Source organism: Macrotis lagotis, chromosome 7 (genome assembly GCF_037893015.1).
Source record: "Macrotis lagotis isolate mMagLag1 chromosome 7, bilby.v1.9.chrom.fasta, whole genome shotgun sequence".
Taxonomy (NCBI): domain Eukaryota; kingdom Metazoa; phylum Chordata; class Mammalia; order Peramelemorphia; family Peramelidae; genus Macrotis; species Macrotis lagotis.
This window is the reverse complement of record NC_133664.1, coordinates 99,785,647-99,811,422: the sequence shown is the minus strand read 5'-3', so window position 1 is coordinate 99,811,422 and position 25,776 is coordinate 99,785,647. Positions and strand designations below refer to the sequence as shown.

At 33.2% G+C, this 25,776-nt stretch overlaps 1 protein-coding gene and 1 pseudogene across 1 annotated transcript in view; one reads left to right on the top strand and one right to left on the bottom strand.

Moving 5' to 3' along the window:
* Positions 1 to 25,776, top strand: part of CNTNAP2 (contactin associated protein 2) — a 2,968,630-nt gene that overhangs the window by 700,856 nt on the left and 2,241,998 nt on the right. The gene's annotated exons all lie outside the window — the stretch shown is intronic.
* LOC141493744 (alpha-enolase pseudogene) lies at positions 7,380 to 8,737 on the bottom strand (annotated as a pseudogene).

Here is a 25,776-nt window from a genome sequence, read left to right as displayed (position 1 = left end):
AATCAGCAACTATTTATGGATCATCTCCTTTGTGTTCAGCATTATATTGGATTTGTTTTTATTCAATCATTTTTTAAAGACATGTTCATCTCTTCTTGACTCCTTTATGGAGTTTTCCTGGCAAAGATACTGTAGTAGTCATTTGCCATTTTCTTCTCTAACTCATTTTCAGATGAAGAAACTGAGGCAAACAGTGCTTTGTCCAAGGTCACAGATGATATGTCTGTGACTGAATTTGAACTCAGGTCTTCCTGACTCTAGGACCAGCACTCTTCTTTCTGTATCACCTAACTGTTAGATTATATCAGATATTTTATAACAAACATGCACTTGTTCTGACTTCATTTTCATAGGAAATAACTGGTGGGATAATTTCTTTCACTAATGCTAAACAATAACTATCTCTTATGCAGTTTATTAGTCCTAGGTTCTTAAATGTAGATTTTGAAGAGGTCTTAGAAACCACCTAATTCAACTTCATTTTCCAAATAAGGAAACAGATAGAGAGGGATGAAATTACTTTTCTATAATCAAAAATATTTAGTCAGACCAAAAGACAAGACTGACAGATAAACAGATCAATAGATAAATTTATAAAGAAATGAAACTAGTAGTCTCTACTAATAAGTATCAGAGGAAGAAATTATCTCTCTAACTCCAGAGTTAAAACTTTAACCATAATTCCATGCTATCATTTTGAAAAATAATTTTCATGAAATTATATCAGAGGCAGGATTTGAAAATAGGTCATTCTGACACCATGTCCTACTCTTTAAAATGCTGCCTCTCTGGAAGATGAAATGAGCAATTCAATATGTAAGAATATATTAATAAACTACACAAAAGATTTTAAACCTCCCTTTCCCCCCCCTCATTCAACTCAAAACTCAGTTGCAAGCAAATTCGGCTTAATCCCTAAATTTGTATAGATATCTTTCATGTATTACTGAAACCTCTTTAATGCCTTAAATTTCTCCAATGAAATTTTATGTTATACTATAATCTGAAACTGAGACTGAAGGCATACTTGAATTATGTATCCCTTTAATGGTCTTTGCATATATGTCCCCTGGGTCACAGATGTCTGACAACTATAGCTTTTGATAGTGTTTGGACATTTTGCTTATATGTTCTTAGGAATGTGCTTTTACATCCCATTTAGGAAGCTAAGGGTTCCTATAATCCAGATATAAATTTCCACATACTGGTTTCTACTATTTACCCTATTAATCAATCATATTTCTCCTGACACAATTAGGGATTTGAAGTTGACTGGCTGTAGCACAATACAAGGGAATAAAGCCAAAGGAATTGAATAGTATAACCTAAATTCATGCAAAGAAGCACTCATTTTGTTGAAACAAAAGATTAGATCCAACTCTTCACCTGACAGCTAGAATTGGGGTCAAAATGGATAAAGGAAATTCTTTCACATTGCAAAAATGATGCAAGGTTGTGCATGTGCAACACTTTGGATGCCAAATTTAACATCTGTTGAGGGTTCACCAAAAGTAGATCATTTTCCATCTCTTGGTATGGTTTCTGCTCAGTAAAAGAGGTCTGGAACAATAAATTAGGAAGCCCGGGGCACGTAGATGTATCTACTGCCAACTGAATAGTAGGGACATACATAGATCTTGGAAGAGACTGGCTAATCAAACAGATGTGATTTCTGTAATTATGAAATCTCCTCATTAAGCTGAAGTAGTGTCATTAGAATATCTTCTCCAGCCTTTTGGCTATGATCAAGTGGAGAAAATATCATCTCATTAAGATAATGGGGTTCAATAAAATGATATTCCATCATTCCCCATAAAGAAGAAAAGTGGAATTTTTCTTAACTATATTCATTTCATGATTAATTTTATCTTTTTCAGATCCTGTTCATTCATTAGGTTACATGATTAATTCTTCATGCATTCAATTGCAAACTTGACAAAATGTGATGGTCATAAAAGTTAACTTTGTAAAAGAATTAAGGGCAATTTAAAATAATAATGTGAATATAATGAATGAAAATGAGAGAATTCTTTTAATATTGCCTAAGTTGCTAATGTAGAAAAATTAAGTAATAATTTGTATATTTTAATTAATTCATTTGAGAATACAGGTGAGAGTTATTTTGACATAATATATTTTCTTTTGACTTTTCAAATGGTAAACAAAATGGTTGGAGAGAAAACATATTGAGAACATCTGTGCTCTACATTTTTCTATTAATAGGTTTAAAGGAAAAAATTCTTGAAAAAGTATTTAGTTAAATATCATACCTTGCATTTTATATAGTTTTATAAATGCTTTATATATATGTGTGTATCTCTCTCTCTCTCTCTCTCTCTCTCTCCCTATATATATATATATATATATATATATATATACATATATATACCTATATTTGTATATATCTATATAGATATAGATATAGATATAATCTCATTTATGCTTTATCATACAATATCTGTGAGGAGATTTGGGCTGGTCCATGTGTCATAATCCATATTTTTCCAAATGAGGAAAATGAAATCCAAGGAGGCTGTAACTTGTTGAAAGTTACCCAGTTATTCCAAAAATGTATTGTTAATAGAAGCTAGGTTTTCCAGTCTCCAGTATACTATGGTTCTAGTTATCAAATATATAATATGCATACCCACACACATGCATATGTACATACACACATGCATGCATGCATAGATAAAGAGAGACAGAGAGACAGAGACTGGATTATGTCCTAACATGGAACTGGAGTATCTTGAAGAGAATTCAAGACTAACTTATCTAGTTACACGATTGCTGCCTCATCTCAATCAGACATACATGCATGCAACCATCTGTCCATCCATCCATATACTATAATGACTTATACACAATGCACACATATGCACATATGCAGACACAGTATGCATTGTTTCATCTCTATCTTTTATACAAAATTCATTGCTCTTTATCAAAATTAGAATCATGGTATATTAGAAATATATATATATACTTATATATAGACTAGCAGAGAATATATATATGTGTGTATATATAGTATACATATATATATAAACATAAGTATGTATATGTGTGTTTAAATGTAGGTAAAGCTTTTAATTCCCTGACAAAATAAAATTCTTAGCATTCTTTAATAAAGATCATTTAATTTTATTTTATCCTTAATATAATCAATCATGATAAAAAAAAGACAAAAAAAGGCAGGAAAATTAATAATAGCTTCTATTTTTAAGATTTATGAACTATATTTAATAGAAAATGAAAAAAACTTTTAATAGTTATTTTATTTCCATGACTAGACCTAAATTTAATTTTCTAGAAACTAAAAATTATAATTATAAAACCGTTTATAATTATAATTAAAGCTTTGATTTGGGTTTAAAAAAGCAGAATTGAGCAAATGAGAAGGAAAACTAAATATTATGTGAATAGCTAGCATAATAAGTAGTATGAAAGGTAGTCTGACATTGAGCTTAGCATATCATACTTAAGATTCATAGAAAATTGTGTTCAAAATCTGCTTTTGACATTTGATCTGTGTGTACACAGAAAGTCCCTTATTTAACCTCTAATGCCTTTCCATGAAACACATTTAACAGTATATTAAAACATTTTGAAACCTGCTTTATTTTGAGGAAGTTTTTGTAATGGGATTTCCCCAATCCAAGGGAAAGTAATAAGTCCAGATCAAAAGATAATTGATTAATCACTTAATTACATCAAATGATTTATAAGATTATACTGGGATTGATCTATATACATTTGTGCTATTGTGAACTCATCAGAATTCTAGGCTAACTGAACTATTGACCTCATTGTTGACTGAAATCAGAGAGATTTGCCAAGAAGAAAGATGTAGAAGGAAAGTTAAAACAGATTTCTGAAGAACAACAACATAAAGAGAATTAGAAACTGGTCAAGAAGACAAAGAAATTGTTTGAGAGATAAGAGAACCAAGAAAAGAAACTAGCCCAAAAGTCAAAGGAAAGATCAATAATGTGAAAAGAGTCCCTTGGAACACCCTTAAAAGTTTTTACATCATTGAATCAGAGAGAAATAACAATGAAAGATAATCATTGAAATGGGTGATTATGATTTTGACATGTGAGATTAGTTTTAGTAGAATCATGGTTATAAAGACTGATGGCAAAAGCTTAAAAAAATATTGTATTGAGGCAGTGGAGAAATGAGTACAAACAACAGGGAGAAATAATTCATGGAACAGGGGAATTTATAAAGGAATGTTCTAGAAGAGACCAAAGGAAATGGGATTATGGCCACAGGAAGAGCTAACTTGAATAAAAGTTACAGATCCTTATATTCTGCCACCAAAAACACAGAGAAGGGTTTGATAATACTAGTAAATTCAAAAGAATGGCAGAAGGAAGCTGAGGAAATTATTTTTTTAAGTTTTTTATTTTAAGTTTCCCACATTCATCTATTTATAAGCTTTTGAGTTCCATATTTTTCTATCTACTTCTTTTACCTCCCCCTCCCCATGACAGTGAATAATATTGTATAGATAATAGATGTATAAATACATGTAAACATTATGTTTAGTGTATTTCCATATTAGTTATGTTGTGAAAGAAGAATTAGAACTAATAGGGGAAAAACCATGAGAAAAGAAAGAAATAAACATAAAACACATTTTTAAAAGGAAAAAATTATACAATTTGGTGTGCATTTGGGCTCCATAGTTTTTTCTCTAGATGTGGATGCCATTTTTCTTCACATGTCTTTTAGGAACTAAGTCCATCATAATAAATCATCATGCAATGTTGCTGTTAATATGTTCCATGGTCTCCTGGTTCTGATCACTTTAGGAAACTGAGGAAATTCACATCAGATGATTTAGATCCCCTCAGTGATGTAGGATGTTAGATGTAATGTTTAAAAAATTCAAAAGACATAATTTCTGAATAATTAATCAATTTATGATAATGTTACATTTTATTAATAAAGAAAAATCAGTGGCACTCTTGAACATCAAAATCATGATGATCGACTCAAATTTTATATGCCTTTACAAGAGTGGTTAATCCTGAGGATGGCAGTCAACTTTGATTGGTTAACAATTAATGAGAAAGTGAACATTACAATGAGAAGTAGACTTACTCAAATGTGGGACTGAGAAGAGTGATATCTTGTCTCTCTTAGACAAAGAGACTGTCTCTAGACCCACTGTCTCTAGACCCAGACTTCTTTAGTTTTGAGCAATTTAGTCAGAGAACCTCATACCTGAATAGAACACAATACTTCCCCAACTTGGATTAAATTTATTTTTAAGGTGGTTGGATCTGATCATGATTGAGCAGAATTAAGTCATTGTCATTGTCAGTAAAGTCCTTCAAGAGACTGAACTTTGAATTGAAGGATATGGAAAAGGGGGTATTCTGTATCTTCCCAAATCATTGGTTATTAATAATAATTTCTTTTATAGATCATTATCTGTAATGTGAGAAATTAAGATATAATTGAATAGTGAGAAATAGGAAAAAAGTGTTTTTTTTAAAAAAAAGGGAGGAAATGTGATAGATACCAAATTAGGGATTAGACTGCTTTTTCAAGGTTTAATGTGAAGAACAAAAGTTCAATGTGGATCATTTCAAGTTTAGAATGCTTCTACCCTCCATACCATCATCCATTTTACACATCAATCACCTTAAGACAACATTTTCTTCTTGTTTCTCTCCTGCTCAAGAATCTATATTGTTCTCCATTGCATATTACAGGTTTTTAAATCCCTCTTCTTGATTCTACTTTGAATGTTAAGATTTCTCTTTTCCCTATCCCCTACGTGTCCTGTGCTCTAAGTAGATTATCTTTGTTCTCTCTTTATAGTCAACCTTTTCTGAAATTGCACTCAACCATTATCATCTATCTATCTATCTATCTTTCTATCTATCTATCTATCTATCTATCTATCTATCTATCTATCTTCTATCTATACACACAGGTATATATGTGCTATAAATCTTTAAGAAACTTCAAGAAGCTTTTTGATAATTATCCTGGTCAACAATAATCTTGTAGGTGGAGCAATATTCAGCATGTTGGACTTGGAGTCAAAAAGATATGAGTTTAACTTCAACACTAGACTTGTGACTGGGCAAATATGTTAACATCTGATCTGTTTCTTAGCTTCCTCATCTGTAAAATGGAGTTTATAGTATTACATATCTTTCAGGGTCACAGTGAGGATGAAATGAAATAATATTTGCAAAGTGCTTTTCAAACTTTAAAGTAATAAAAAAATTAACCTTAAAGTATCATATAAATACAAACTATTGGTAGGTAGGATGTCTTTGAGCTATCACACTTTTTTTATTTGAATTGAGGGGAGTTCCCTATGTGATTGAAATCAAAGATCTGGATGAAAAAAGAAAATTAAGCAAACTGAATTCCTTAAACAGGTATGATGTATTAGATTTTTTTAAAAGTTGTATGCTTATGTGTGTGTGTGTGTTGTGCATATGTGTGAGATCTAGTTCAGTGAACACTTGAGTCAAAATATACTTACTCAATTCACCTATCTTTATGCATTAGCTCAATAATTTCAATAGCTTCCTAATTGATCTCCATGCCTTAAATTTACATCTGTTTCTGAACATCCTCCACATTGCTAAAGAGCATCAGATCATTTTTTTGTGTGTGAGGGAGAGGGTATGTATGTAGCTAGATAGATAGATAGATAGATAGAGATATAATATATAAATATTTAGATATATTTAGAGACATGTTATATATCATAACTGTAGCTGTTCTTTATGCCTTTCTTTGTATTCCTGACACCTGGCACAGATCCAGAACTCAGTAAACATTTTATAAATGCTAGTTGATTGTTTCATTGAAATCAGTATTGTAGAGATGGGTTGGATAAGTTTATAATTTTTCAAGGAAAACAAAAAATAGAATGAGTTTTGCATTCACTTTGTGTAGTTTTTCAGAGGAATCTGCATATTGCCTATTGACTATGGAAGATGAACCAAAGAAAGAAACATGCTATATCTTTCACTTAGGTTAACACCTTAGAAGTTACCTATATGGCATTCTGGATCAGAGCACCATATTTTTTTTCCAGTGGATTACTGAATACTTTTATTCTGCACATAGAAGCCACTAAAGGATCTGGCCCATGGGCTTGTTGGGGGGCTGCATCACAAGTATATGACTCTGTACATCAACACTGGGGGTGGGGGTGAGAACAGATCATTCTACCCAGTCACAAGATGAGGTCTTCCAAAAAAGGACCAAATGATCAGGTACCAGAAGAAGCAGTGAGAACACAGAAAGGTGGAAGAGAGTGGGGTGGAGTTATGTAGCGCTGAGCCCCCATCCCCAAAACAAAACTGGTCTACTACTTGGTGCTGCCCATTGGAGGACTTCTACTGAGGTGACTGTAGCCTACTAGCTCTGAGGCTTCATGGTCATGGAGCTTACTTGGCCAGAGGGTTTCTGAAGTTCCTTCCAGCAAATTTAACCTTGCTGCCCAGTTCCTTCTCAATTCTGAGAATTTGGTTATACTTGGCCAAACGCTCAGATCATCAGGGGGCCCCAGTCTTGATCTGCCCAGTGCAGAGACCCACCACCAGGTCTGCAATGAAGGTATCTTCAGTCTCTCCAGAATGATGGGAAACCATTACTCCCCACCCATTGGACTGGGCCAGCTTGCACACCTGGAGAGATTCAGTCACGGAGCCAATCTGGTTCACTTTGAGCAGGAGGCAATTGCAAGCTTTCTCATTCACAGCCTTTTCAATGCGCTTGGGATTGGTCACTGTGAGATCATCTCCTACAACCTGGATGCCTGCAGTTTCAGTAAAATTCTTCCAAGCTTCCCAATCATCCTGGTCAAAGGGATCTTCAATAGATACCACTGGATAGTCCCGGATGAAGCACTTGTAAAGGTCCCCAAGCTCAGCAGGTGAGGTGTATCTGCTGGGAACATCAGGAGACTTGAAGTCCAAGTCATATTTCCCAGACTGGAAGAATTCAGAGGCAGCAACATCCATGCCAATTACAACCTGGTCAGTATAGCCAGCCTTGCCAATTACTTCCTTCAGCAGCTCGAGAGCTTCTTTATTCTCCAAGATGTTAGGAGCAAAGCCACCTTCATCTCCTACTTTGGTGGCATCTTGTCCATATTTCTTCTTAATCACATTCTTCAGGTTGTGGTAGACCTCAGCTCCAATGCGCATGGCCTCCTTGAAGTTTGATGCTCCAACAGGGAGGATCATGAACCCTTGCATTGCTAGCTTGTTACCAGCATGGGAGCCACCATTGATCACATTGAAGGCTGGAACTGGCAGGATGACTTCTTCATTGCCTGCAAGATCAGCAATATGGCGGAACAAGGAGACACCTTTCTCTGCAGCCCCAGCCTTACAAACAAGCCAGAGACACTCCCAATATAGCATTTGCTCCAAAATTTAGATTTATTCTCAGAACCATCCATCTCTATCATCAATTTGTCAATCTTCTCCTGCTTCACAACATTCAGTTTCTTGCTAATCAGGGGCAATAGTTTTATTGATGTGCTCAACCGCTTTTGAGACACCTTTCCCCATATATTGGGTCTTATCATTGTCTCAGAGCTCCAGGGCTTCATGGATGCCAGTAGAAACCCCACTGGGCACAGCAGCTCTGAAGACACCTTTTGAAATGTAGAGATCAACTTCAACGGTGGGGTTTCCACAAGAGTCAAAGATCTCTCTCTTGCAATGATCTTCAAAATCGACATGCTGAATTTCTGGTCGGGGCTGGCTCCGCGGGATTCAGAGGAGAGAGGCCGAGGGGAGAGCACCATATTTAAAAAAATGGAATAACAAAACTAGTATTTTTCAATGAAATGTCCAGTATTTAAGCAGTGATTAACAGCTTAAAGCAACTTCCATTCCCTGTGACATGCTAACAACAGCACTGATAAAACCCCAAATAGGATAAAATTAAATGCTTTTAGTCATTAATTTTAAAAAGAACATATTTCTTAATAGATATGAAGAGTAAAATGTTCACTGTGCATTCCATTAGAAACAAAATCTATCAAAGTTTAATAACAACAGATAATAGAAAAGAACCTGTGGATTGTTCAAACTTGTTCAAACAAAATTGTTTAAAGAAAGTTTAATACTAACTGGAAATTTTCAATTTTTTTTCCCAAAATAAAATGTCTGCATTATTTCAAAATTCTCTAATAGATACATATATATATATATGTATATATATATATATATATATATTATAATATGTGTTCTTTTCACAAAGAAATTTTTTTTTGCTATTTCCATAACAAATAACTCCTGTTTAAATGTTTTAAGCTATTCTAATGCTTTGGGATAATATCTATTTGTCTGTCTGTCTGTCTGTCTATCTATCTATCTATCTGTCTGTCTATTAAAATGACTAGTGTATTTAGCCTGAGTTTAGTCAAATATGACTTGGCTCATTTTAAATTCCATTTAACTCGAAAGCTTTATGTTTCTCTGATTTCATTTTGTAAAAGTCCAATCACTGGACTTCTCAAAGCTTAGAAAGAAACTTAATAATGTTCCTCAGAGATATGTTGAAACCTCCAGTTGACTGCAGCATATTCTTTCATTTCAATGAAAGAAACAAGTTCCCTAGAACAGAAATCTAAGCTCCTCACTAGACTGTTCTGTAAGCTCTATGAGAGCAAGGGCCGTATTTTAACCTTTCTGTATAAACTCTTCATGGCTAACACATAGTAGGGGCTTAAATAAATGTTTTTTAACTAAATCAACTCCTAGTTTCTTTAGAGGCTCAACACATATTCGATTTCCTTTATGAGATCTATCCTGCTTCTAAAAGTTTCCAGCTACCCTTCTCTAAGATTACTTTGTCATTTTTTCCCCTGTATTTCATATTATAATTGTGCCTTTTGTCCAGTCCTTTCTCCCTCTCCCTAAGCCCCTGGCAGAATGTAACCTATAGGCACTGTTTCTTTCTGTGTTTTTATGTTCCCAGTTCCTTTGAGACCTCCTAGGTAAATAGTGTCTCCTCAGAAGCAGAAACATAATTCTGACAGTTTCCTATAAATACAATATTTGTGTGCTTTAAGAAACTAGTTTAGAGATTTTATATTTTGTTCACATGGCCCTATAACCTTAATAAATTTCTCCATGTTGTTTTCTAGCCAAAATAATAAAAGAATGAATATATACATATAAAAGAATATATACACACATATAAATACATAAATAAGAATTGCTGTTCTGATTGTGACTTGACCTGGCAACAACTTAGTCACAGGGTTTTACTAAAGTATTGTACATATCTTGTTCCATTTAATTCTTATCACAGCCCATGAGGTAGGTGTTATTATTTCTGTTTTATAGATGAGCAAACTGAGATGAGAAAGGTTAAATGTTTTGACCAAGATTGCATGGCTAGTGATATCTAAGATGGAATTATAACCCTTATTTTCCTAACTTCAACTTCAGTTTGCTCCAATTTGTTTGCTAAAAAAAAATGAACCTGTGCTCAAATGAATTCTCTTGAAGGAGAGCCAACATTTTTACAGATAAGTAAATACAACCTTTTTATGTTTACTATGTACATATATATACATATATATATTTTTTCTTTCCTATTATATTTCCTATATATATATATACGTTTCATATATATATATATATATTTTCTTTCCTACTATTTCTTTCCTATTCCTTTTTTAAGCTTGCCATAAAGTAGACTCTTAATAAAGAATGATTGCTTGACTGTCAACAGATCCAGAAGAGTGGAGGAATCTTTCTTATTCTAATGATTTTTGACTCTAAAAAATGAATTAATATAGTCATGTAATTTAGGAAAGTCCAAAACAGCTTTTAGTCTTCAATAACCTAGCTTTTTTCTAAAATGACTGTTATAGGCAAACCTTATGTTGCAAAATATAAAAATAGTTGAGTGTAACTTACCAAGATCATTAGTGTATTTTATTTCATATAAACAATCTAACAAAATGGATCAAGGAAATATGCAAACTTGCATATTTGGATTCACTGAAATAAACTTGAAGCTATGACATGATTCAAAGTCATAGGATCAGTCTTTAATTAATTAATTATTTGTTGGGTAAGTAGAAGGTAACTTAAGGAAATTTAAGCATGAAAAAAGTGAACAGGGTAGAATCAGCTTGCAAATGGAATTCTTCCAAATTCTCTCCCTCCTTCAAAATAGAAACCATTTAGGAACAATAATAAAAATTTAAAAAATACATTTCAGTCTGCATCTCTGGAGGTGGATGGCATTTTTCATCATGGGTCCTTTAAAACTGTCTTGAATCATTGTCTTGATCAGTTCAGCTAAGTCTTTCATAGTTGATCATCCTTACAGTATTCTCCTCATTCTGCTTTTTGAACTTCACCTCAGTTCTAATGTCTCCTTAGATTTTTCTGAAATTAGCCTGTTCATCATTTCTTGTAGTACAATAGTATTTAATCACAATCATATGACATAAATGTTTAGCCATTCCCCAATGAATGGGCATTCCCTAAAGTTTCAATTCATTGCTACCACAAAAAGAGTTGCTGTAAATGTTTTTTGTACATATAGGCCATTTTCTCTTTCTTTAATCTCTTTAGAGAGTTCAAGTAATGGTATTGCTGGGGTATGGATACTTTTATAGCCCTTTGGGAATATTTCCAAATTATTTTCCAGAATGGTTGGATGAGTTCACAACTATACCAACAGTGCATCAATATCCCAAATTTTTCATAATCATTCTTACAACTGTCCTTTCCCTTTTCAGTCATGTTAGCCAATCTGATAGATATAAAGTAGTACCTTAGAATCATTTTAATTTGCACATCTCTAATCAATACTAATTTAAAGTATTTTTTTCATGTGACAGCTTTGATTTCGATTTCTTTCTTGGTGCCTCTTTATATCATTTGACTATTTATTAACTGAGGAATAACTCTTTTAATTTTTTTTACAAATTGGACTCAGTTACCTTGATATTTGAAAAATGAAACATGAGGAAAATTCACTAAAAAAAAAACTTTTCCTGGTTTCTTATTTTCCTTCTAATTTTTGCTGTGTTGGGTTTATTTGTGCAAAAGCTTTTGTAATTTTATATATTTAAAATTCCCTATTTTACTTTCCATTATCCTATCTCTTGATTGGTCATAAATTTTCCCCTTAACCATAGGCCTGATAGGTATTATTTTCCATAGTGCCTTAATTTACTTATATCATTTTTGCAACCTGTTTTCAAGTTTCTCTAGCAATTGTCAAATGGTGACTTATTAGGACAAAAGTTTGATTCCTTGGGTTCATCAAATACCAGATTATTATTGTCATTCCATTCTGTGCATTCTGAACTGTTCTTCTGATCTACCATTCAATTTCTTAGCCAATATCAAATTGTTTTTGATGATTATTACTTTGTGCTATAGTTTGAAGTCTGGTACTGCTAGGTTATCTTCCTTCACATTATTTTTCATTGATTTTCCTGACATTCTTGACCTTTTGTTCTTCCAAATGAGTTTTATTATTACTTTCTTTTTCTAAATAGAATGTAAACTGATTTCTTAAAGCCAACAAATATTGTACCTTTCTTCATAGGAAATTTTCATGGTTATTTCTGCTACTGTTTCATATGTTTATGTTCTGCCATGATCCAATAATATTATTTGATTTCCTTTATGATGGTCCAATTCTAGATCAAAATTTATATTCCATTGTTAAGTTCACAGGAAGTCAAAGATATGATATGTGAATACACTGCACAAAGGAATATAAATTTTGCTCATTATAAAACCTCACTCGATATCTTGGAGTTTTCTGAGCTAAATTTCTTTCCTTAAAGACCATGTCTTAAATCCAATTCATTCTGGTTCTCAATGATTGGTCAACACTAAGTTGTAGGCCACGCCCCTTTTGTTCATTCTTTGGGCCTATGACCCAGAATGACTATAAATAGCACTGTTTGGTTAGAAACCATCACTGTCTTGCCTTCTCAGATTGATCTTTTTTTTAAAACTAGGTAAAAGGGCATTCTTTTTTTTAATTGATATTTTATTTTTCCAAATGTATGTTATGAAAGTTTTTCAACATTCATTCATATGCCTATGTATATTTTTAAGTTACAAAACTTTCTTCCCCCCTCCTTTCCCACTCCCTTCTGCGGCAAAAAGTCAGGTTAATATGGCAAAAAGTCAGGTTAATATTGTAAGTATACATTTGTGTAAAACATGTTTATGGATGAGTCATTAGACAGTGAATGTAGTGTTCATCAGATTCCTTTAGAAACCCTTTAGGTTTATTTTGTTTTGTTTTTCTTTTTCTTCCTCCGTATGGGGATTGCATTATTCATAGCTGGTCTAATAGGGTTGTCCTAGTTCTCCAAACTGTTGAGAGGAGCTAATTCCATCAGGGTTCATCATCTCACAGAGTTGTTGTTAATGTGAATGTTGTTCTCTTGGTTTAAAGGGTCATTCTTTGCTTCATTTCTTATCTATCCTTCAATCACTAAATAGACATTGTCTTAGTCAAACTGAAACCTGTCCAAGATCTTAGGCCAAGGTCTTCCAAGGCATCCAGGGCTATTTCCAGTGGTCCTGATCTCTGTCTTTCGACCAAAATGAGATGGCTACTGAGGAGAAAAGAGGCTGGTGACTTTGCACATTCCTTCCTCACTTAAATCCAATTCATTTTCAAGTCATGATCTTCTTGCAGAATGAAGAACAAACCATAATGATAATAATCTAGAACCAACAATGGAATAGAAAAGCAGCAGATGAGTATTTATCTGAATAAAATAGTAATAAAAATTTCAGACATGTATCCAAAGGAAATTTATCAGTAAAATGTAAACTACTTGAAGGCAGGGTCTATTTTCATGTTTTATTTTTGGCATTCACTGTTAGTAGAATAGTGCTTCACATACAACCTGCTTAAGAAATAGTTGGTAAATTGAATTTAAGGAATTTGAATATGGGCTAACTTGTGTCTTGTTGATAGATTAAATTCTTTTTAAAAAAAAACTTTGGTTTTGGAACTAGAAAGACCAAAATTGACTTTCTGGTTAAAGGCACAAAAGAGCAAGAAAAGAAGAGTTATTTTGTATTTTCTCTGTGTGTGTGTGTGTGTGTGTGTGTGTGTGTGTGTGTGTGTGTGTGAATGATTTCACTTGATCCTTATGTGAAGAGGCCTCCCAATTTTTTTCCCTTGAGTTGTTCTATTTTCCAGGGATGGATTAACCCTGCAATAACTTCACAATGTTCTTTTGTAAGATCTCTATTAAATTCTTCTTGCCCTAGACTGATAAGCTTGTGATGCACCTAAGACCTTGGTAGATAAGCAGACTATTCCACCCTTCCCCCAGGCAGGGGATTAGTCCTTTTTGCCTCCCAAATGACTACCCCCACCCCCTTCCTTGTAACATCAATATCCGAGACTTTCCCTTCACTACTGGACTCCTTTGTTCTTGGTATTAGGAGTTCCATATTCATGTTCCTTTCTCTATGAATTGTTTTTTTATGCATGTCTTATGGAGTTGTGATTTTGGGGTAGTATTCACCACAAACTGAGATAGTTGCATAGTTTTTGTTCCCATTTTATAGATAAAGAAACCAAATCTCAGGGAAGTAAAGAGATTTCTTATATATTATTAATATAATAAGAGATCACTTATATATTTATAAGCGACAGAGTCTGGTTTAGAGCACATATCTTCTCACTAATTTTATACAATTAATATTTTTTAAATTCATAAATTAGCCACAGAACCACACCTAAATCTAAGAAATGAAGCAAGACAAATTAAATATTTTTATTACAAGATCATAAACTGCTTTAGAGAAGGGAACATGGATTGTATACCTGCAAAACCCTCTCTTCACTCCAAACAAATTGAATATATCTCCCTGTCTGCCCTGCCAGTCTTCAGACAGATGTCTTGCCACCACTAAAGTCTCCCTCACTTAAATTCAATTCACAAACATGTCATGACATCATTCCCCTGATGTTTTGGTTCTCTTGGAAAATGAAGGACAAACAACAGTCAACAACAACCTAGCTCTGGAATGACTTCCTAATGAAAACTTTCTCATTTATCAGACCTCTAGTTCAAATATTCCCTTCTTTGCTTCTATGGGGTTTTTGGCTGAATTTTTTTTTTACTTTGAATTTATTTTTTTTAACCTTCTCCAAATTAAATAGCCTTTTGCATTCACCATAGTTGCTTGTTAACATTTATGTAATGCTTTTCATACACTGTATTAGGTTTTTTTAATGATAATTATATCATTTGACACTCACAAAAAACCTGTGAGGTTGGTGCTATTATGTCCATTTTAGAAATGAGGAAAATGAAACAAACAATGTTCAGTGACTTGCCAAAAATCAAGTGACTAGTATCTGAAACCTAATCTGAACTGACCTTACCTTGCGACCCCATGGTCCTCAGCAGGTAGTCTAGGCTAAATTATTGCATATAGAATAAGCTAGCAATCACTTGTAGATATACAAAGGACTTTCTATATTATCTCATTTACTTCTTAGTACAGTCCTTGAAGGAAGATATTACTAGTATGAATATTGAGGCAGACTATTTAGGTGACTTGCTCAGCTTTATACAACTAATAAGAGACTACAGCTGAATTCGAACCTATGTTTTCTTGATTCTAGATCTATGACTCTACCCATTATACCATATAGTTGCTTCTATCAAAATATAACAAATTTCTTGAACAAGAATGCTAGGCAATAGGTGCTGGTCAATATAAGAGACTGATTTTGGGTATTGGGCCCTCTACATTTTCATGTTTTCTTTATATTGATAAACATGAGAGGTTACAGGTTTTTAAATTAAAGGGATTATTTTAATAATGAAGAAGAGGAAAAGGATTAGTTATTTTAAAGCTGTTTCTCTAGGTAGGAAGTATGGTATCTTATTCCTCTAGGTCTCTTTACTAAGTTCAAGTTTTATAGGAGCTGTATTCTTGGCTATTTTGAATCCAGCCACAATTTACCTTTGAGTTTCAAAAATTGACAGAATAAAGTATTTTCTGATGTGTAATACAGCTTCCCTATCAAAATTCTGTAGAGCAGAGTGTTTTAATGTGAGAATTTGGAGCTTATAATTCATAAGCCTTAGAATAAATATGCTGTCTGAAAAGGAAAAACTGTGATGGGAAAACCAGGGGAGAAGAACAAAATATTAGGAATGAAAAAGGTTGCAAATTTCTTTTAAAAGTTGATTGTTTCAGGTACTAGTTATTACACTGTAATTATCTATTTTTCATGTTAATTCATAAAGCATAGGATAAGTGCATAAAGCCTGGAAACTGGTTAAAATAAAGTAGTAAGGTAATGGGAATTTGCTGCATAGTTTTCTATCTTTCAAGAAGAAAGGGAGGGCACAGAGAGGGGGAAAAAGGAAGAAGAAAAGGAGAAGGAATAATATATTTTGGGAGGTTTAATACAGCCATTTTTTTCTAATATGTAAATTTAAAAGTAACTCACAATGTTATTTTTCAATAGATGTTATTTGAGAATCAAGCAGGAAGTGAAACAAAAGCTTAGAAACACTTGCAAATGAAAATACCTTTTTTTCACACTTTGCATATTCATTTAAAAAATCTCATGCTCTAATTCTCCAATGATTCTATCATTTCCTAAATTTCTATACTTCCTTTATGCACCTGGTGCCCATGTTTGAAATATATTTGGGTGACTCTAGACATATAACTTAACCACTCCAGGCCTGTTTTTTTTATTGTTATATGAAAGGAGTGAACTAAAGGAGGTCTCAAATGTCCCTTCCAACTCAAAATGCATGATCCTAGGCTCTTATGATCTCTGCACATTCTATGTAATTCTTATTCATATGATTGTGAAAGTTTGCCATAACTGTTCCAACCCATATTCCAAAGGTTCTTTTTTATTCTTTTCATAATTGTCTTTCTTTTTTCATTTTAAGAGAACTATTGGCAGCATGATATAGGTGATGTTCTTGACTGGTACATGAATTGAGCTTAAGTGAAGCAAAATTGAATTGAATGATATCAACAGCCTCATTATCTTTTCCGGAGTCATCAATAGTCAAGTGGCAAGATAAAAGTCAACATGACTGGTGATCTTGGATGCAATGAATAATCTTGGCATCTTTGATATCTGACTAAGCTCTCAAAGCTACATAGTGCCTATTTCAACCACCTTCAGAACTTTTGGAACAATTTTTCCAAACAAAATTATTCCCTTCTGTCATTCTGCCCAGGGGAAGTCTTCATGTTTGGGTAGAGATCTCTCTAGGTCACCAAAGGATTTGAGTCACCATTGGTTACCCTCAATCTGGTTTAACTCATCCGCTGAAATGGTTTTACCAGGGTGTAGCTGTCGCAAAAGCTACATTTTCTCCTAGGGACAGGTAAGAGTTGTGTAAAGGTGGACAACAAAGGTAGATGAGTAGTCCTGAAAGGGACTTTGCAATCCTTATACAAGAAGAGTTAGGAAACATCCCATACCTAATATTTTATAATTAACAATGTATTAGTTGATTATTTATCAATTACTCCTCATTTTCCCTATATAAGTGACCCATCTACCCCATCTTTGATTATTTCTTACACTATTTATTCAGCATAACCCCTCATTTATAATATTTTACAATCTCCCTACATCTACTCTATACATCTGCAATGCTATGTTGTATAAGCAAAATAGAGTTGAAGTAGATCAAAAAAAAATATGAGTTGGACAGATTTAAAGAATTCACTTCAAATGTGCATATGAACTACTTGCCTAACCCATGGGAGAGTATTCCAAGCTCATATTGGCCTGGTCAGCAATGGTTGGACACACTGTAATTGACTCTAACATAGTGATGTCATTTGGTGTTCTTTGAGAATGATGAATAATAACCCACAAACCAGCCAAACAAAGCTAATAACTATAAAGGACAGAAAGCATTCTAATCATGAGCATTAACTAAAGAAAATGATGAAAAAGTTTATTTGACTTTGATGTTACCATTTTGTAGAAGAGTAAACTGAGGGTCAAAAGCTAATTTATTTACTTAGATTATAATTTATTAGTGGCAGAATGTCTACTGGATCACAAAATTCCAATCTAGTGTTTGTTCAGTAGGATTTTCTTTATCTATTCATTGTAACATGACCATAGCATTCCCATTGTGCTGTGAATATGATTCACATATTTTTCAAATCATTAAAATATATCTACTTCCTACAAATTACTATGTCCTGATATGTCTTCAACTCAATTATATTGTCCTAGAACTCTATTTCCCTTCATTGTTAAACTCAAAAGGTTATTTCTAACACTTGTCTCCACCTAATCACCACTAAGTCCCTCTTCAACTCTTAGAATATGGTTTCCATCCTGACCACTATACTATTCTACAGAAATATTTGTCTTGAGCATCAAGTTCAATTGTTTTTTTTTCATTCCTCATTTTCTTTTACCTTCCTGGATACTCTGTTTCCTTCATTTCTAAGTCTCTTTCTCCTCTCTGACCTTTTACTTTCTAATCTTTTTTATTTCCTTCGCTGAGGCCTTAGAATTTTGAAATGGAATTCTGATGTGGATAATTGCTGAGATTTTCTGTTTGATCTACTTTAACTTTCATCCCTATGCTTTCTCTTTTGGTATTTTCATTTGCAATCATATCTGCAATCATAATGCAGATGAATTTCATTATCTCTAGAATTAAATTCTTTTCTGAGTTCCATTCCTGGGTCTACAGATGCTTACAATGAATTTTCTATATACACACTTGGCCAACTCCTCAAATTTGGTATAGCCAAACACAATCAATATTTTTTCTCTAAATTTGATTCTTAATTTTACTATTTCCTTAAGTAGCGCCATCATCTACCTCACATGTGTTCTTGTATTCCAAAATGTCTTTGTCAGTCATCAAAATGATTGATTTATTAATCTGTACCTAATAATGTTATCTCCTTTGAGAAATATTTTAGAATTGGTTTTTTGAATATTTTTTCCAATTATATGTAAAACCATTAACATTCCTTAAGAAAAGAGTAGTTCCAAATTCTCTCCCTTCCTCTTTCTACTTCATCTTCCCTAAAATGGCAAAAAATTTGATTTAGCTTATATATGTGCAATTATGCAAAGCATATTTCCATATTGGTGATGTTAAAGAAAACAGGAATAAAAACATGCAAAAACCCTACAAAAATAAAGAAAATGAAAAATTCTGCTTCCATCTGTATTCATACTCTCACTTCTTTCTCTGGAAGTGCATAGCATGTTTCAACATGAATCCTTCAGAATTATCTTGGATCATTATATTATTGAGAATAGCTAAATCATTCATAGTGGGTCATCATATAATATTGCTATTATTGTGTGCATTGTTCCTCTGCTTCTGCTCACTTTGCTCTGCATCAGTTCATATAAGTCTTTCTAGGAATTCTTTTTAAATTTATTTATAGGGGCAGCTAGGTGGCACAGTGGATAAAGCACCGGCCCCAGAGTCAGGAGTACCTGGGTTCAAATCCGGTCTCAGAAACGTAATAATTACCTACCTGTGTGGCCTTGGGCAAGCCACTTAACCCCATTTGCCTTGCAAAAACCTAAAAAAGTTATTTATAAATCATAACTTCATATTCACTGATTTCTACTTCTTTTATCAAATTTAGATAAAATTTCATTTGTCAACCTTATTTTTTTCCTTATCCAGAGCACTTAAAAAAATTCTTTGGAAAACTTTACAAATGGTATAAAATTCCCTTTCATTGTTTTGTCTTTCTAAGTTTTCCTCTGAAAATTATAGACTTACAACTGATCCAACCTTTCTGGAGATCAATTTGGAATTATGACCAAAGGGCAATAAAAATGTGCATACCCTTTGATCTAACAATACCACTACTGGTTTGAAACCTAGCATTGAAACCTAAAGAGATCATGAAAAAGGGTAAAAACATCACTTGTACAAAAATATTCATAGCAAAGAATTGGAAATTGAGGAGATGTCCATCAATTGGGGAATGGCTGAACAAATTGTGTTATATGTATGTGATGGAGCACTACTGTTCTATTAGGACAGGAGGGATGGGACTTCAGAGAAACTGGGAAAGACTTGCATGAACTGATCCTGAGGAAGATGAGCAGAACCAGAAGAACATTGTATACCCTAAGAACAATATGGGATGATGATCAACCATGATGGACTTTCTCATTCCATCAGTGCAATAATCAGGGACAATTTTGGGGATCTGTGATGGCGAATATCAACTGTATCCAGAGAAAGAGCTGTAGAGTTTAAACAAAGACCAAAGATTATCTTCAATTATTTTTTAAAAAGTTGTCTTATGTACTACATAATTTTGCTACCTCTAATATTTTATTTCTTCCTCAAAGATAATTTTTTTTTCCCTCAACACATTCAATTTTGGTCAATGCATAGCATGGAAACAATGTAAAGATTATTAGACTACCTTATGTTGGGGGAGAAGGGATAGGGAAGGGGAAAGTGGGAAAAATTGTAAAATTCAAAACCTTACAAAAATGATTGGTAGGAACTACTACTGTAGAAAATTAGAAAAATAAAACATTTATATAATAAAAATAAAATAATAGAATAAGCTGTGAGGAATGAGAAACAGATTTAACCTTTTCTTCTGGTCAGAAAGTCAAAAATCTATTTCTTTGCTAAGATCTTCTGTTTGAGGACAATATTTAAAATGGATTCATCTGTTACACCTTCTGTTAGAAATCTCCTACAGATGCTTAATGCCCAGCAAGTACTGACATTCAAGTCCTAAAATAATTTACCATTGATAAATGTAGATAAATCACTTTCCTTGTTGGTTCACAGTGATTCTTTAAAAAAAGAGCTTGAAATCCAAGACACTACTTTTTTCACATTTTCTAAGGTCAACAAATTCCTAATAAGATAAATTCCAAAAACTCAAGAGTAACTAAAGGAAGAAAAAAGAATAGTTAACACAGCTGCTCCTTTAATTATAAAAACTTTCATTATTCTTTTTTTTCCTAAAGAAAAAGGGGAAGATCTATGTAAGGCTGCCCTAGAAAATATGCCAGAGGAAAAAAAGGAAAAATTTTTGAAGATTACTTCAAACCCACTTTTCCCAAATGAAACACTCTGAATTTGCATGACTAATCAAGTCTGACTTTCTTATCCCAAAGAGATCTTGACTACTAAGCATTAAATGGAATCTGGAGAAGTTGAATTTGAGAATTTTCATCTCTGCTTTGGAACAATGTAACTCAGAAAAAAGTTCACTGATATTTCAAAGAAATGTTCCAGAAAGGAGATGGTATCTGATATTCAAAAGAGGGTGTGGGAGGGAGTATAAATTTGCTTCCTTCTCTTAGCTTTTCAATACACAAAACTAAATATAACTCAGTAAGTAATGAAAATGAATATTGTTTGTCTTGTCCTTTGGAGAGATTATTGGGCTGGTATTTTGAAACAATATTAACATGTTAAAGAGGCTCAATACACATTTGTTAAATGACTAATTCATTGATTATTTCAGGGGTATCTCTGCAGTTAATTATTTCAGTGGGATTTGAAAAAACTCAAAGCCTCTCTAATAATCTCTCCATGTGTACAACTGAAAACCTTTGGGACTGTGTAGGTGCTGGAAATATAATTGTTCAATTGTTTCAGTAGTCCCTCCTCTAAATGATCACATCTGGGGTTAGAGAGATATTTAAGTGGTTTGTGTTTTCCTTCTCCAGCTCATTTTCCTGATGAGAAACTGAGGCAAATAGGAGTAAAAGACTTAGCCAGGAATCCACAGCCTGTAAGTTTCAAAGACCAGATTTGAATTCATGAAGTTGAGTAGTGGCAAGGCTCAGTCATCAAAATGGGGTTAGTAGGCAATGGGGTTGACCAAATACTCTTTTGAAACCAATTGTATCTCTACTAATCCACTCTTATAGAAAACTGATGTTGCAAAACTTGCCTGCTATGCCCTACAAATTTAGTGGCAGTCAGAGCCCAAATCCAAGCTTTATTACATCAAATCCAGTTCTTATTATATTGTATCATTATGGAGTTCATTACAACAATATCTCTATGGCTCCACATTGGAATCTTATGGACTAGAAAAAGAATAAAAAAGTGAATGAACCCACCTCCAATGCACAGGTGAACATGACCCAGCAAAGAGTAAAAATCAATGAAAGGGAAAAGGTTCACTTTGGTCCCATTCTTTTTCCTGAGACTTACATTGTTTTACCTCATTAACTTCGACTGCTTGTTCAACAGGACTGCCCTGTTCAGCTGAATTACTTTCTTGTCTGTTTTTCCCCCATTCAGATACCCAAATATCTTCTACATCATTGCTTTTTTTTATATCTTATTTGTATGTTCTCTAAATGTCATTCTCCTTCAAAGGGCCCCATGGAGGTTAATAGAAGTGGACACCTGCTATGCATATTATAGACATTTCTTTTTTTAATTTAATTTTATCTAGTTTAACCACCAATACTATGAGAATTTCTTTATACAGACTCACTATTGCATATAGCTTGCTTTCTTTGTTAAAATACAAATTCAGCATGTAACTTTTGTAAATGTCTTATTTAGATTATCTTTTAACTTATTATTATAATATGTTCTGCCTTATTATTGATGGCCCCAACCTGTTTAAACCTCTGCTGTACAACTCAGGCTGACCCCAGTTAAAGCATATGAATACATCCCTTTGACATAGCCAGAAGCAACAGGAAGCAAATGGAATTTTCAAAGTACAACAGAAAGGCTAGAATGAGAATCAATAAGGACAAAGCACAATGAATAAGAATGGGAAGAAAAATATAGAGAATTGAAAGATGATACATCTTTGGGAATACATTTGGAATAGGAAAAATACATAAAAGAAAATGTTCTTTAAGACTCCATGAAAGAGTATGTGAAGATATGGCACACAGGATGAGAAGGCATGATTCTATTGGGATCTCTGTACCAGAGGAGAGTGTCTTGATGTCCATTATTCTCCCCTCTCCAGTCCATCTTTCATACTGTTGTCACAACAATATTCCTAAAATGTGATTGAAAGGGTCATTGTTTTCCTTGCAACATTTTCTGATTCATCTATCAGTTATTTCATTGTTTTTCTATTGTTTTAGTCATGTCTAACTCTTTGTGGTCCCGTTTAGGGCAAAGGGAACAAAATAGTTTGCCATTTCCTTCTCCAGTTCATTTTTATAAACAAGGAAACTGAAGCCAATAGAGTTAAGTGGTTTGCCCAATATAACACAGCTAGTTAAATGCCTGAGGATAGATTTGAACTCAAGTCTTCCTGCTTCTAGGCCTGATGCTCTATCCATTATGCTTGCCCTGTCTTTTTAATGCATCCTCCTCAAAATTATTTTATATTATGTACATAGTTATACTTATAAATGGACACATTTCCTCATAATATGTAATGAAAACTCCTTGATGGGAGGTACAGATTTTTTTTAAATCTAAATTTTAAATTAAATTTAAATTTTTAAATTTAATTTTTTTGCCTTTGTATTCCTTTGGCATAGTACAATGTTAGTATATGTTTTATCACTTGATGCACTAACATATTAGAAGCAATAATGTAAATTAGGTAGAACATTTTGATTAAGCATTTTCAGATATAAGCCATTAGGTATGTGATAGTGCTATAGTGCTAATGAGAAAAGAAAAAAAAATAATCTTATATAATAAAAGTCAGCAGGATGTATCTGTCTCTGAAGGAATGTTCTGTGCATAACAAACCAGTTATTTTGTTTATTATTTTATTGTGTTTTTGTGTCAGTGATAAGAAAGGAGGTTTTGGCAGTTTGTGGGAACTTGAAAGACTGGCTGGAAGGTAGTCAGGTGGTGCAGTTGATAGGTCACTGATGTTGGAGTCAGGAGGATCTGAGTTCAAATGTGACCTCAGACACTAAATAATTACCTAACTGTGTGACCTTGGGCAAGTCACTTAACCACATTGTCTTGGCAAAAAAAAAAAGACTAGCTGGAAAGCAAACTTTTAGAAAAGGGAAAAAGCTTTAGGAAGGTGGAATAAGCATTTTAAAAAATAAATAAAAATAAATGAGATGGTTTTACTATCTAGTCACATCAGTAAACAGCTATTAACCACTTAATTTGTGCTTGATACAAAGAAAGGAAGAAAAATAGTACTTGCCCAGAGTACTTGAGTGTATTAGTAGCTATACACACATACACACACACACACACACACACACACACACACACACACACACACACACATATATATATTTATGTTTGTACATATAAATGCATATTTAAATATGTGTGAATATGTATGAGGCAGGTAAAAAGTTTGCAGAGTCAAGGTATTACAGTTAGGGAGACTAAGAATGTTTTCCTGGGGAAGTGTTAGATGTGAAGTGTGGCAGATACCATTTGTTTTAAGTAAAAAAAGGGTCCAGCTCCAAGTGGTCACCTGAGACAGGAACAAGACAATATTCTAGGTTAAATGAATAGGCAATACTCAGATTGGTCCAAATGTCAGCAAGCCTGAAGTTGCATTCTAGGACAGAAACCTTTTTCTCCTTGTCATAATTAATTGCTATTTAGGTATTACATATTATTTAGGTATTGAAAGTCTTGGCCTATTGATTTTGATCAAAGACAGATCAGTTGATAAGTCTTAGAAAAAAATAGTCTCCAGATGAATCAAGGATAATAGATTATATATATCTATATCTATATCTATATCTATATATATATATATATCTATATATATATAATATATATATCTTCCATAATTTTTAAGCTGTAATCAAATTATATAACATATGCAAAAGCTCACTCAAGAGAAAAAAGGAACCTAAAATGAGATATGATTATTGTTTTAATATTTATTTTTGAATGAAAGAAATGTACTGAACTGTGAAATTCAATATGACTAAACATCAGGGATAAAAAGTATTATTTTACTTTATACTAAATGCATTAGATTTGATGTCAAGTATAGAGCCACTAGGCAATGAAAAAGTCAGGTATATGTAAAATGAAGAAGAGATCCAGGAGGAAATCAAAGCTGTACAAGAAGAATTTGATGGATTGTCTTTTGTGGCTATTCATGTTCTTTGGGAGGCTGCATCCTTAACCTTTCATTGAATTTTAAGAATAAGGGACATAACTTTAAAAGAAAGTTATCACTGTTCACAGATGTTTGTATGTAGCAAGTTAACTGATGACTGACTGGCTCTTTGGAGTTAAAAAGCAAGTATATAGATTAAATATGTTAATTAGAAACTTGAATTTTACAGGAAAAAAGGACTCAGATATTAAATGCAACACAATGCAATGGAAAATTTGCAATCTTAATGAATTAGAACTGTTTGGAGCCTATGGCTTGACTTCTTTGGGTCGCTAATAGCTTTATATGTCTTGTTTCCTTAACTAGACTGTAAATTCCCTAAGAGCAAAATGTCATTTATCATATGACTTCCAGAGCTGGCAACAGAGTGCACCAAAGTTTCCAATCAATACTGCTTAAGTAATTTACCAGGAAAACCACATTTTGTAATTATTCAAGCACAATGGAGCAATAAGACAATATTGTTGAACATTTCATTGGCAGGGGAAAATGTATTCTGAAGCTGGTGGAAACATACTTGTTTGTTAAATTTTTAGCATGAACCTTTTACCCTCAGAAATAGGTAAATACTACATAACAGGACTTGATTTAATGTTTTGTTGATTGTCTAGAGTGGGAAAGAAATGGAGAAAATATTTGGTTGGTTTTCATTCATGTCTGACTCTTCATGATCCAATTTGGGATT